The 11,928-nt window shown below is 40.6% G+C and overlaps 1 pseudogene; it reads right to left on the minus strand.

Moving 5' to 3' along the window:
• Window positions 1-8,311: 8,311 nt before the first annotated feature.
• On the minus strand, window positions 8,312-11,711 carry LOC119532648 (annotated as a pseudogene).
• Between the last annotated feature and the right edge of the window lie 217 nt (window positions 11,712-11,928).

The following is an 11,928-nucleotide window of genomic DNA, read 5'->3' on the forward strand; positions in this document are numbered from 1 at the left end:
TACTTGCAAATTGAATCCAGCAGCATGTTAAAAGAATTATACACCATAACCAAGTGGGGTTTATTCCATGTATGCAAAGCTGTTTCAACATATGAAAATCAATAAATGTAACACACCACATCAATAAATCAAAGCAAAAGAACCACATGATCATCACAATAGATGCAGAAAATGTATTTGACAAACTTCAACATCCTTTCTTGATGAAAACATTTCAAAGAATAGGAATAGAAGGGAATTTTCTCAATATGATAAAGACAATATATGAAAAACCCTCAGCTAACATCATACTCAATGGAGAGAGACTGAAACCTTTCCCTCTAAGATCTGGAACAAGACAGGGGTGCCCACTGTCATCAATGTTATTCAATATTGTGCTGGAAATTCTAGCTAGAGCAATCAGGCAAGGAAAGGAAATAAAAGGCATCCAAATTGAAGTGGAAGAAGTAAAACTTTCACTGTTTGCAGATGACATGATTCTATATGTAGAAAATCAAGAAAAATCTACACAAAGCTATTAGAGCTAATCAATGAATATAGCAAAGTGGCAGGCTACGAGATCACCATGCAAAAATCTGTAGCGTTCTTATGCACAAGTAGTGTGCAACAAGAGGAATAAATTTAAAAAATTTCATTTACAACAGAAAACAAAAGAATCAAGTATTTAAGAATAAACTTAAAGAAGGCCACAAAAGACCTATACAAAGAAAAGTACAAGAAACTGCTAAACAATTGAACAGGACCTAAAAAAATGGAAGAACACACCACGTTCACAGATTAGAAGACTGAATATAATTAAGATGTCAACTCTACCTAAACTGATTGTGCTGGTTTGAATGTATTATGTCCCCCAATATGCCATTATCTTTGATGTAATCTTGTGTGGGCAGACATTATCAGTGTTGATTACATTGTAATTCTTTGAGTGTTTCTGTGGAGATATGCCCCACCCGACTGTGGGTTATGACTCTGATTGGATAATTTCCATGGAGGTGTTACCCCATCCATTCAGGGTGGGTTTAATTAAATCATTGGAGCCATATAAATGAACTGACAAACAGAATGAACTCCTTGCAGCTGAGAGTGACATTTTGAAGAGGAGCTACAGCCAAGAGGGACACTTTGAAGAATGCACAGAAGCTGAGAGTAGCTGCAGATGAGGGACAGTTTGAAGATGGATGTTGAAGACAGACTCTTGCTCTGGAGAAGCTGAGAGAGAACAAACACCCCAGGAGCAACTAAAAGTGACATTCTTGAGGAACTGCAGCCTAGAGAGGAACATCCTTGGAGAAAGCCATTTTGAAACCAGAACTTTGGAGTAGATGCCAGCCACATGCCTTCCCAGCTGATGGAGGTTTTCTGGACACCATTGGCCATCCTTCAGTGAAGGTACCTGATTGCTGATGTGTTACATTGGACACTTTATGGCCTTAAGACTGTAACTGTGTAACCAAATAAACCCCCCTTTTTATAAAAGCCAATCTATCTCTGTTGTTTCGCATTCCGGCTGCATTAGCAAACTAGAACAGATTTTCACTTTATGGCCTTAAGACTTTAACTGTGTAACCAAATAAACCCCCTTTTATAAAAGCCAATCCCTCTCTAGTGTTTTGAATTCTGGCAGCATTAGCAAACTAGAACACTGATTTATAGATTCAATGTAATACCAATGAAAATCCCAACAACTTACTTTGCAGAAATTGAAAAACCAATAACCAAATTTATTTGGAAGGGCAAGGTGCCCTGAGTAGCCAAAAATATCTTGAGAAAGAGGAATGAAGTGGGAGATCTCACACTACCTGACTTTGAAGTATTACAAAGCTACAGTGCTCAAAACAGCATGCCACTGGCATAAGAACAGACATACCAACCAACAGAATCAAACTGAGTATTCAGAAATAGACTCTTGCATTTACAGACCATTGATCTTTGATCAGGCAGTCAAGCCAAAGCAACTGGGACAGATCAGCCTCTTCAACAAATGATGTTTGGAGAACTGGATAACCATTTCCAAAAGAATGAAAGAGGACTCCTACCTCACACCTTTTACAAAAATGAACTCTAATTGGATCAAAGACCTAAACATAAGTGCTAAGACCATAAGACTCTTAGAAGAAAACATAGGGCACTATCTTAAAGATCTTGTGATAAGAGGAGATTTCCTAGCCTTTACACCCAAAGTGTGAGCAACCAAAGAAGAAATAGACAAATGGGATCTCCTCAAAATCAAACAATTTTGTACATCAAATGACTTTGTTAGAAAAGTAAAAAGGCAGTCTACACAATGGGAGAGAATATTTGGAAATCAAATATCAGATAAGGGTTTAATATCCTGAATATAGAAAGCAATCTTACAACTCAACAGAAAGACAAACAACCTAATTAAAAAATGGGTGAAAGACATGGACAGACACTTTTCTGAAGAGGAAATACAAATGGCACAAAAACATGTGAAAAAATGTTCAACTTCACTGGCTATTAGGGAAATGCAAATCAAAACCACAATGAGATACCATCTCACACCTACCAGAATAGCCATTACCCAAAAAACAGAAAATGACAAGTGCTGGAGAGGATGTGGAGAAAGAGGCACACTTATTCATTGCTGGTAGAAATGTAGAATGTTGCAACCATTCTGGAAGACAGTGTGGAGGCTCCTCAGGAAACTAAATATTGTTTTGCTATATGATCTAGCTATTCCATTGTTAGTTATATACTCAAAGGAACTGAAAGCTAAGACACAAATGGACAATTGTAAACTGATGTTTTTTGCAGCATTATTCACAATTGCCAAGAGATAGAAGCAGCCCAAATGTCCATCAACAGATGAATGGATAAACAAACTGTGGTATATACACATGATGGAATCTTATGCAGCTGTAAGACAGAACAAAGACATGGAACATATAATAATGTGGATGAACCTTGTGGACATTATGTTGAGTGAAGTTAGCCAGAAAAAAAAAAAGGACAAACACTGTATGGTTTCACTAATATGAAATAACACCAATGAGAAACTTTAAGAGTTAAAAGCTGATAACACAGGCTACCAGGAGATAGAAAGAGGGTAGAGATGAGGCATTTGATGCTGAAGGACTACAGAAATGTTCAGCAGGTTTGACTGTATAGATCCAGAAATAGATAGGATAATACTGTGTAATGGTACCACAATATTTTAAGTACATGGAACAAACATGTCTGTGAGTAAATCTGAAAGATTTGGGATAGGGGAATGTACAACACCAGAGGTAAAGATAGACAATGAAGACTGGGACTGTGTAACTTGGCAAAAACTGGAGTGGCCAATGACTGTTGCTAAATGTACAAATATAAATATGTTCTCACATGTGGGAGAACAAATGAATGTCAACAATGTAGAGTGTTGAAAAAGGGGAGGTATTTGGAAAAAACATAGAGCAAACTGTAGTATATGGTCAACAATTACATTCCAATATGCTTCCGTTAAACCTAACAAAGGCAATATACCAAAGTTAAATGTGTATGGGGGGGATATAAGAGAGGGATATGGAATTCTTCATAGTGGTATTGTTTTTCTTCTTACTATTATATTGTATTGTATGACATTTTTATTTTTCTTTTATTATCTTTTTTATTATTCACCAAAAAAATGCACACTCTTTCATAATAATCAATATGTTCAAGAGCTGAATGTGGTGATAAATGTACAATTATGTGAATATATTTCTGTACGATTGTAAGAAAAATATAAATAGAGGTAAAAGTGCAGGAGAAAACATGGAGAAAGGGATATAATTATTTACTTTTGATGAGGCAGAATGGTATAACTTTTCTAGAGGTCACTGTGGTGGCTCCACAAGAAGCTAAGTATGTGGGACCATAAGGTCCTGCAACATCATTATGGGGTATGCATTTGGAAGATCCAAGAGAAGAGACGTGAATGGACACTTGCACACTGATGTTTATGGAGGCGGTATTCATGATTTACAATGGGTGGAGATGGCCTAAGTGTACACTGACTGAGGAACAGAACGGTGAACTGTGGTGTATGCATACAATGGAATATTGAGCTACTATGAGAAGGATTGAAGTTGTGAGACATGAAATGAGGTGAATAGATCCTGTAGACAGCATGCTGAGTGAATTATGCCAGAAACCAAGGCAAATATTATAATACCACACCAATATGGACTAACTACAATGTGTAAACTCAGAATTGAATCTTAGAGCATAGCCTAAGAGGGAAATGATTATTGTAATGGTCCCTAGATTTTAAGCTCTTACAGCAGTCAAATCTATTCCTGAATTGTAATGGCTGTCTCCAAATTCTGAGATGTTGATCCCTTAATGTATAACCTTATTGGTCTCTGGAACATTGGGTATCTGTGTTATACCTGTAACTCAGAGCTAGAGCTCAGCAGATATGAATATCAGTGTTCTAACATTCAATTCTGAGTTTACACATTGTAGTTAGCCCATATTGGTGAGACATTATAGTGTTTGCCTTTATTTCTGATATACTTCACTCAAAATGTCCCCCACATACTTAGCTGTTTTGGAACAACCAAACTGACCTCCAGAAAGGCTACACCATTCTGCCTGCTCATCAACAGTAGATAGGTACATCCTTCTTTGCATGTTTTCTCCAACAATTTTACTCCTATTTATATTTTTTCCTACAATTGTATAAGGTTATATTCACATACCATATATTTAATCCACAGTATACAGTCAGTTTCTCATGGTATCATCATAAAGTTGTATAATTATCACCACAATCAGCACTTGAACATATTGATTACTGCAAAGTTTTGTTTCTAGCAAATAATTAAAAAGATGATAAAAAGAAAAATAACATGTCATACAATACAATATAATAGTGAGGACAGAAAACAACACCACTACCAAGAATCTCATATTCCTCCCTTATATCCCCCTCTCATACATACTTAGCTTTGGTATATTGCTTTTGTTACAGATTTCAGAACATTTTTGGGGGTACATACAGCTTCAAACCACCACTTTAATAAAACTGTGTTTTTTATGTTTGTTACTTAATTAGTACAGCATTACCATATATAATTTTTTATCACCACATCAGAACAATTGTGAAGAAAACAAAATTCTCAGTATTAAACTGCTCTTTCCCCCACTGAACTAAGTTGGCTGTATAGGAGAAAAGCTCCCATTAAAGACTTTTTTTTCCTTTTTCTTACAGTAGTAAAATACACATAACTCAAAATGTACCATTTCAACCACTGTTAAGTGTAAAAAATTCCAGGGGCATTAATTATACTCACAATAATGTATAATCCACACTGCTATTTCCAGAATATTTGCATTACATCAAACAGAAACTTTGTACCCATTTTCAATAACTCCCCATCCTTCCTTTCCCCCAGCTCCTGATAATCTCTAATCTGCTGTCTCTATGAATATGCATATTATAGATATTTCATATAAGTGGAATAATATGATACTTTTCCTTTTCTTTCTGGCTTATTTCACTTAGCATGTTTTCAAGATACATCCATGTTGTAGCAGGTAACAGAACTCCATTCTTTTCTTATGGCTGAATAATATTCCATTGAGTGGATATACCACTTTTGTTTATCCATTCACCTAATAGACACTTAGATTATTTCCACCTTTTGGCTACTGTGAATAATACTGCTATGAACATTGGTGTGCAAGTATCTGAGTCCCTGCTTTAAATTCATTGTGTTTATACCTAGAAGTGGAATTGTTGGGTCACATGTTTAGCATTTTGAGGAACTGACCAACTGCTTTCCATGGGAGTTACACTATTTTACATTCCCACCAGCAATGCAAGCAGATTCAAGTTTCTCCACATCAAAGCCATCCTAGTGGGGCTGAAGTGGATAAGCAAATCCACTTGTTTGGATTTGCAATTCTTTAAAGACTAATAATGTTGAGCAACTGTTCACGTGCTTATGAACCATCTCTATATCTTCTTTGGAGAAATGTCTATTAAGTCCCATCAGATTTTATGAAATATCCAAATAATTCCAGTAAACATGATTACCAGAATTTCATCTATATTATTCAGCTTGAAAAGCTCAGTAATATACATTATAGGCTGGCCTAATTTTTAACTTACAGGTCCAAACATCTCTTTTCATCATGATAAACCAGTTTCTCTTAAGAAAGCTGAGTTTTTGTCACCCATCTTGATCAACAGGAGTTTGGATACTTCCAATACTTGATTCTCTTTCTCCTCAGAGAAAAAAGTCAGAGATGAATGGTTGAGTACACATTACACCCAATCTACCTGTCCCAATAAGAAGCAATACTTTCTTGTGCTGAATGCAGCTAAAAAGTGAAATGGAAACCACTGTCATCCAGTTGGGAACTGAGCAGCACTACATTTGGTATCTGACAGAGCAGGTAGTAGGATCATTTGGGGAGAGTACATTCAACCAGGATGGTGGAAATTCTGACAGGAACTACATGTACTGGTTCTCTGAGACACTTGAATCTGTCAAGTGGAAATACTAAGGATTAAAGGAATTTATTTCCAGTAAATGGTATCTATTATTACACATTAAAATGTATGGAATAAAGAAGCTATAATTTCAGCTTTCTTCTAATCCCCTGGGCCCTACTACATGTATTTTTCCCAGAAGTTACTGTAATTAGAAGGCCCCAGGAAAAATAAGTGCATGAGGAGTCACCTCATGTGTGTGTTTCAGTCTATGAGACATAATCACAACCCATGTTCAACCCTCACCATGATCTGTTCCCAATGGCCTCATGTCATCTCCAGTTCTGGGAGGGAGGTAATCAAGGAATCTCCAGCATCCTGCACAGAATCTTGCATGTTGAAAATGGTTAACAAACCTTTTTATAAATAAACCAGCACACCACCCATCCCTGATTCATCTTTCTCCTTCCTATGGGCTGTTGTCCACCAACAAGAAACCAAATTTGCAGCAAGGTTCCTCATTAACAGGAGGCTTAACAATAACAAGTAATTATAGGTAAATCAGGATTCATCTCTGTCCTGATTTATTTGGGGCCTTTTAAGGTTTGTGTGGAAACAACCCTGTATCCCTCACTAAAACATTAGGGGAGTTGACCTAAGAGGAGAAAGCAAATGGAACTCATGCATCTCCAGTCAGGGGTAAAATGATAACACAGATCCATCTTATCAAAGGAAGTTATACAATTGGATAGGCTGTGCACTAGAATAAACTTATGCAGTTACTCATCAGGGACAGGGGAGTGGGGAACCAGCAGAGGCCTGACAGATACGGCATCTGCTGAAAACCCTAGCCTGGCTTATATGAAACCCAGCTCTGGCATTTTCAGGCCTCAGCCATGGACTGAGGCACATGGATACACTATTGAACCAGGGGGAGTGCCCAGGACCAGGGTCTCAGTGGAATTAGTGCCAAGATCTCCTGCAAAGAAAACTTTACTGCATTGTTGCTCACTATTGGCTACTAAGTATGTTCCAGAACCCTGAGTATGTACCTTGTGTGCACTGATCTACTTAACCACAGAATTAAGTGAGGAGGTAAGAGGATCTCAGAGAGAAGAAAGAAATGAGAAGATGATGATGCTGTGAGTTCCTGTAGCCAAATCTTGTCTGAGTGTTTTGAGTCTCTAAACATCATAGACATGTGAATAGCTGGAGATTCATGAGGTTTTTAAACTGGAAAAAAAGACAAATATAGATTGGGGAATACCACATGGTTTACAATAAAAATTTCCTTTATTTTTGACTGTTTCTATATAAACAACCATGCAAGGATAATTCCCAGATGTATGCCTCAAACCCCATCCATCTCTAGAAAGTCAGATTCACATTTCTGACTCTGTGGGGTACATGTGCCTGGAAAGCCCCATCAAACACAACAGCCCCACCCACCCCAATCACTGTTTATTTTCTTATTCCCATGAAATAACTGTTTGAAACTGTAGCCTCTGTTTCTTTATGATGAATTTATGATGTAAGTTTTAGTTTCCAAGTGCCCAGAATCATGCCTTTGGTGTGTGCACCCAAACTAGACCACCATACAAGAGGGGCATAGCAGGGGTCCTGGGTCATCAAAGGTCCTGTTGCCACAGGGAGGACAGGATTTGGCCCTAGACCAGATCATGCTGAGCCACCCCACCTCCTGCGGTATCTGCATCAGCTACATGTGGAGCTGAGCATCTCCCCAGGTGGGGGTCCCCATCAGTACCTTTGTAGCTCTCCATAGAAGCAGGATACAGCACAAGGCTTAACTTGCCCATCCAAATGGCAAGCCTCAGCAGGTTCTCCAGATGGCTATGGAGATGGGGTTTCAACCAAAGTTGAGGGTCCTTAGTTGAAAGCAGTGGCCCAAGTGGGGAGGGGGATGCTGAATTGGGAATCCATGATTCCACAGTCATCTAGGTCCAGATCCTGGAGGGTGGCTGTGAGTCTCTTGAGAAGAACCTTGAGGGGCCCAAGATTAGGGATGGTCAGGTTGACACCACTCATACTCAGATCCTTCACATGAGCAACATTTCAACACAGAGACATGTATCAGGTCTGAGTCCAAAAGCAGACAATTAGTGATGGAGAGGGTCTCCAAGGAGGTCTTCAAGCACCTGGGAACAAACAAAGCAGTAATTCTGGGGAATGGTTATGGTAGGTAGAGAGTGGAGGGGGAGCTGTTCAAGTTTGCTAATTCTGTAATACCAGAAATTGGCTCTTATAAAGGGGTTTATTAAGTTACAAATTTACAGTCCTAAGGCCACAAAAGTCTCCAAAATATGGCATCAACAGGAAGATATCTTCACTGAGGAAAGGCCAATATATCTGGAATTCCTCTGTCAGCTGGGAAGGCACATGGCTGGAATCTGCTGCTCCTTTGCTCCTGGGTTGAGTTTCAAAGTGGCTTTCTTCAAAATGTCTCTGGGCTTCTGTTTCTCTTAGCCTCTTCAACTCCTGTGCAACTAAGCATCTGGGGTTCCTGTTTTAGCTTCTCCAGGACAAATTCTGGGCTTCATTTCAGCTTAGCATCTCCAAATGTCCTTATGCTTGCATCTCCCAGTGTCTCCAAGCATCTGGGTCTGTGTTGGCTCTTAGTTTCTCCCAGGGGCAAACCCTTCATTACATGTCTTAGCTTTTCTCCAAATGTTTATTTCTACAAAATGTCTCTCTCAAATTCTCTGAGCAGCTTGTATCTGTGGGCTCTCTTACAGGACTCCAGTGATCTAATTAAGACCCACACTAAATGGGTGGGGTCATATCTCCAAGGAAATAGTCAATCTAAAGATCTCTCCCACAGTTGGATGAGTTACATCTCCACGGAAACAACCTAATCAAAAAGTTCCACCATAATCAAGACTGATAAGCCTGCCCCCTTGAGATTGCCTTAAAGAGCATGGCTTTTCTGAGGGACATAATACATCCAAACCAGCACAGGGGAGGAAACAATGGTTTCACACAAGCCCAAGGCCATTCTTACCATTTGATGATGGTCAACACTCAGGACAACACATGGTGAGTGTGGGCATTTAAGGCAGTCCAGGTCTAGATGGAAACTCCTCATCACTTTAATTGTCCTCTGACTGGTTCAAATGAATGAAATCTCTACTGATCCCTTTCCTCAGCTCCCATGGACACTGCAATATTTCTATCCCTCTTACCTCTCTTACTTGTCCTAAGAGTGAATCAAGATAAATACAAAAAATGCTAAGAGGAGAGTCTGACATGATGTCAGTCAACAGTCAAGACCAGTGAATTTTACTCCTGGGAGACAGGACTAAAACTACTCCTAACCCAGCTTCCTTAGGGCCACTTCTTGGGCCATAGCCACCCATATCTGTGCCAGATGGGGCTCCTGGGAGACATGCATTAAAGGGAAACCTGGGTAAGATCTGGCCAAATCACCCAAACTTGCCAGCCTGCAGGGGTTCACCTAGATCCCTTTGTCATGGCAAAGCATCCATTATGTTTTACAATTTTCTGCTCTTGCACCTTCACCCACACCTGCAGAATCATGTATTGCCCACTTAATAACTTACTGGGAGCACAAAACAGCCCTTTTACAGACAGGGATTGTTGGAGGAGGTGGCTCGTGTTCAGAGATGGTGAGTGCAGAGCTTATATTTTGACAACTCTCATTTGATGGGCTTTCTCCCCTTCACTAATGCCCTCTTCTCTCAGTTATTTCCATCTTAACTTAGATATCAGTTCCTAAAGCAGAATTCTCAAGTCTGCCATCACTAGGCCTAAATGCCTCATTACAGAATTTCCTAACAGTGTCTGTACTTGAAGCAGCTATTCCACTTTATATACAATATTGAAGACAATGTGGAGAATGTGTCTCCTAAACTTTACATTGTATGGTGGGTGGTATACAGTCAATACAGAATATTTTTTAAGGAGATGAATATGGCCTCGTTTTGGTCTGCAGAGAAGCCTTGCCACTCCTTACCTGAGCACCTGGTCCAAGTGATCTTCCAGAAAGGAAACAGAGCCCAAATGGAGCACCTGGAGTTGCTGCAGATGGAAGAAATGGGAGGTGAACTGGCCAACATACTGCTCCTCATTTGCTGGAGAAATAGAAGAAATGTGGATGTGGGAGAGGAGGAGCTTGTGTAGATTAACCATCTGGCCCAGGTGAGGAGCAAACCTCCCCAGGGTGGACAGTTTCCAGAGGCAATTCACTTCCAAATTCTGGATTGACTCCAGCTGCACCATCTTCAAGACATTCCTAATATTTTGGATTGCTATTGCAAAAATCTTGAGTTTCTTACAGCACAGCTGTAGTAAATCTTTCCTCTGCTTGACCTTCTTAATGAGGTAGGTGAGGAGTTCATCTAGGGTGCCCTCCCTGAGGCAAAGGTCCAGGAACACCTCCAGGGCAGCTGAGGGCCTCTCCTCCTCCACCCTGGAACCCTCCACTTTTTCCCTCTTAGGTATGGGATTGCCTGCCCCTGGCTCAATCAATGAGAACTCATGGGTTGCAGATCCAGACCAAACATTCCAGAAGTCCTGATGAGCATGCTTCCATAAATCTAGTACTCATAGTTTCCATTTCCTGGGAGAAAAATTGGGGACTGCCTGAGACACTCCAAGATCAACACAAATGAAGACTAATAGGGTCAGGGTATAGACTAGGACCAGCCAGACAACAGCAGTTCCCCTTCCTGCTTTTCTCTGGGATCCTTCTACATCCCCATTTTGGAAATCTTAAAGCACTGCTGGGAGAAGGGGAGTACCTGTTACTTCTGTGACCTCTGCATATTAATTTGCTTCCATTTCCAGAAGTCCTTTCCCTGAGTGAGGCTTGCAATGGCCCCAGGCCTCCCCAAACTCCCTCCTGGCACCTTCAGAGTCTCTGCCCAACCTTTTGGCCCTCCCTGATTCTCCCTGACCCCATCTATTTCTTGCTCTGACTCTCCTTGCCCTAGCAGGTGACTGGATCACCCTTACCTTGGGTGAACTCTCTGGGCAAGCAGGCCATGGATCCCACTGAACACAGCAGGTAAGCTCTCCTGGTGAAGCTGCTGTCCCTTCACTAGTGCCCCCAGTGGGAGGCAGATGAAGGGTCAGGCCTGTGTCATGGCCTTCAGTGCCTCACAGTGTCTCCCAGTGAAGGCTGCCATGAACAGTGGCAGGAAGAGATCCCCTGTGGCAGCTCTTCCAGTGCTGTGATGGCCAAGGCCTCATCCCTCAGCACATTCTGATAGGCCAGTTCCAGAAGCCTTGGTGGGGCCTGGCTGCTCATCCTGATGAATCTGCTTTGAAAGGAATCCTAGGGAAACAGCCAGGGTCAAGGTGTCCTTCACAAGCCAAGCATGAACAACCCTATCTTCTCCTCCATTCCCAGAGGAACCAACTCAGGGTTGAAGTTACTGCTCTGGCAATGGGGGCAGGGGAGGGGTGTCTTCAGTTTACCCCAATTACGTTCTTCACAAGTAGAGTATATCACTAAGCACTGAAGA

The sequence above is a fragment of the Choloepus didactylus genome, chromosome 4, assembly GCF_015220235.1.
Source record: "Choloepus didactylus isolate mChoDid1 chromosome 4, mChoDid1.pri, whole genome shotgun sequence".
Classification (NCBI taxonomy): Eukaryota; Metazoa; Chordata; class Mammalia; order Pilosa; family Megalonychidae; genus Choloepus; species Choloepus didactylus.